The following is a 3381-nucleotide window of genomic DNA, read 5'->3' on the forward strand; positions in this document are numbered from 1 at the left end:
CATCTCCACAAAAGAATTTTTTTTTTTTTTTTTTTTTTTTTTTTTTTTTTTTAGACGGAGTCCTGCTCTATCTCACAGACTGGAGTGCAATGGTGCAATCTCTGCTCACTGCAATCTCTGCCTCCTGGGTTCAAGTGATTCTCCTGCCTCAGCCTCCCAAGTAGCTGGGATTACAGGCACCTGCCACCGCGCCCAGCTAATTTTTGTATTTTTTTGTAGGGACGAGTTTCTCCATGTTGGCCAGGTTGGTCTCGAACTCCTGACCTCAGGTGATCCACCCGCCTCGGCCTCCCAAAGTGCTGGGATTACAGGTGTGAGTCACCATACCCGGCCCTGTCTCTCTTCTTATCTGCTCACCACACAGATAGGAAGGGCAAGCTCTACTGCAGAAGTAGGGAAACTGAGGTCCACTGGAGATTGGGGGGTTTGTCTCAGATCATGAAGGCATCAAATTAGCCAGAGAGCTGGTTCGGGGACCCTGGCTTCCTGATTCCCAGCCAAAGGCCCTTGCCAACACATTTTACTGCCATCTCTCATCTGACTGCCAAGGCCTTCTGCACAGAGCTTCATCTGCCCACATGCCTACCTTGGAAGAGACATTGCTCTATGAACATAGCTCTGTCCTAGCATTTATGGCCAGAAGCTATGTCATCCTGAGGTTCTGAGACCCTGGAAGAATGAGGAGGACGTTTCAGAATCTAGATGTTTCACTTGGCCAGGCATTAGGGCCCAGATGTGGAAACCTACCCATTGGTCAGACTGGCCCTGACCAAATGTGGAGCAACTCTTTGGCCTATCAAACATATCTGCTTGCTATGAATAAAGGAAAACTACCACTTGTTGTGCTTATGGAAGCCTTTAGGGAAACTTTAAGAGGTGGGACTCCAATTGGGGCCCAAAGGCACTGGAGAGGAGAGAAGGGCACCCAGAGTAAGGGACCAGCTGACAGCTGCAAGCAAAAAAGCAAAAGGCTTGTCTGAGGTTCAACTGAAGGAACAGCAGGAAGTAGGATTGGTGTCGTAGGGAGTATTTTCCCACAATGGCTGTGACAGTATCATCTGTCCCGCATGAGCATATTACGGTATGACTTTGACACTCCCCCATTGAGACGTAGGGCCTATGTTCCTTCTCCCTGAAGCTGGGCAGCTTTGTGACTATGGCAGAAGTGAAGCTAGATGACTTCCAAGGCGAGGTCTTAGAAGAGGATACAGCTTCCACCTTGCTTGCTGGAATAATTGCACTTGGAGCCACGAACCACCCTGTGATTGGTCTGACTGCTACCATGCTGTGAGGAAGACTGCTACCATGCTGCGAGGAAGCCCAAACCGACTCACATGGAGAGATCATGTGAAGATCTCTGAGACTACATGAAGTGAGAGGTGTCTGGCCTGTCCCCAGCTGCTCTAGCCCCATTCTCCCCAACCCATACTGTTTCAGCTCCAGCCACTCACTGATTACAACCTGATGAGGGACCCAGAGCCAGGACCACCACCTGAGCCCTTCCTGAGTTCCTGACCCACAGAAACCACGAGAGGTAATAACATGATTGCTGATGTCTTAAGCCACCAAGGTTTGGGGTGATTTGTACACCGCACCATTCATAGCTTCTATAAATCAATAAAGACAGTTAACATCACAGTAGCCATTATTTGAGTCCAAAAGTCTCACCACCTCTCCAAAACCAATGGGGGCATTCAAAGGTTCCTTAAGCCCCCTGTCTTCTCTAGGCAATCCTTTATAGACTAGACATTCAACATCACAGAATATGCCCGTAAAACTCCAATAAGGGCAGGGCATGGTGGCTCACACCTGTAATCCCACCACTTTGGCAGGCCAAGGCAGGAGGACCACCTGAGGCCAACATGGTGAAATAGAGGAGAATCGCTTGAACCTGGGAGGTGGAGGTTGCAGTGAGCCGAGATCACGCTACTGCACTCCAGCCTGGGCAACGAAGCAAGACTCTGCCTCCAAAAAAAAAAAAAAAAAAAAAAAAAAAAAAAAAAAAAAAAGCATGGGTGAAGACAGAGCTGGGAAATCCTCCTTCCTCTTTCTCAGCTGAATGGAAGGTGAACACAGAGGAGATAAATAGCCCCCAGGGAGATACCTGACAGAAGGAGGGGAAGTGGGAGTTTGGGTAAGTCAAGCAGACAATCTACTGATCACATTGAGAGCTAAAAGCTGCAAGGATACCAAAGAGGCCCCTCCTGGTTAGAGAAAGGGTTCTTCTGGCACTTCCCACTTCAGATCCATCTATCTCCTTCTGCCTAAAGAACCATCTACTTATGCAATCTCTCCATTGTGTCTTTCCAGTGGAATATTTAATGCTTTCTCACCTGTGGAACAAACCCACAAGGCCTACCATTTTGATCAAATGTACGTGGGATTAGGCTCTAGCCTTGTGTCCATTGCTCAGATGTCAGAGGCCTCAGAGCATTAATCACCACAGGTAGCCAACCCTGGGGGGAAGAGGCAGGTCAAATGCTCTCAGTGATTGGACCCTTTATGGGTCTGCCCATGACACCTGACCTGAGTCCTGTTCTAGAACCATTAGCTGTGGAGAATTTTGGTTATATGATGCTCTTACTGCAGTGCGACCTCTAGGCTGCCATTCCTGTAAGGGAGAGGTAGCCCTAGCACTTGGCTTGGGATGGTCTCTTAGGGAAACAATGGGCAGGCTGGTGCCAGTGGGGATGGGCTAGGTTTGCTTCTTAGCAACAAAGAGAGCATTTGAATGGAAAAGAAGCTTGGGGGGCCCTCTGGGACTGTCTCAGTTGGTTATTTCTCTCTGCTTCTAGATAACTTCAGGCAGCTCGGGGATCTGGATTCTCTTTGCCTGTAGTCTGTGGCTAACACTTTCCCTAGTGTGAAGGGAGGCTGAGTTTCTGCAGCCCTCTCCACTGGAGGAGTTGGCCTTCTCCACACCAACCCTGGCAAAGGTTCATAAGCTATTCAGGGAGTTGCAAAAACTGGGAGGCCACAGCCGGGGAGGAGTAGGAAGGAGAGTGCTGGGAGAGAAGAGCTGCATGAAACGGGCTCTGCTGCCTGGCAGGGCTGAATACTGTCTTCTCTGGAGGGAGGTCAAGGGCACAGCTGAAGCCTATTTGCATCCCCCTCCCTCCTACATCCCTGTGATAATAGCTCCTAACACTGATTGAGCCCTTAATATGAGCCAGGCACTGTTCTCAGCCTTTTTCATGGATTATCTCACTTAATCCTTCACAACAGCCCTATGAGGTAGGTCTATTATTATCCCTATTTTAGAGATTAAATAATAATAATTTCTAAACCCCCCTGAGGCACATAGAGGTTAAGTAAGCTACTAAGTGGCTGAGTCAGGATTATGAACCCAGACAGTTTGGCTCAAAGGAGCAACACCTACCC

The sequence above is a fragment of the Mandrillus leucophaeus genome, unplaced genomic scaffold (assembly GCF_000951045.1).
Source record: "Mandrillus leucophaeus isolate KB7577 unplaced genomic scaffold, Mleu.le_1.0 Scaffold339, whole genome shotgun sequence".
Taxonomy (NCBI): domain Eukaryota; kingdom Metazoa; phylum Chordata; class Mammalia; order Primates; family Cercopithecidae; genus Mandrillus; species Mandrillus leucophaeus.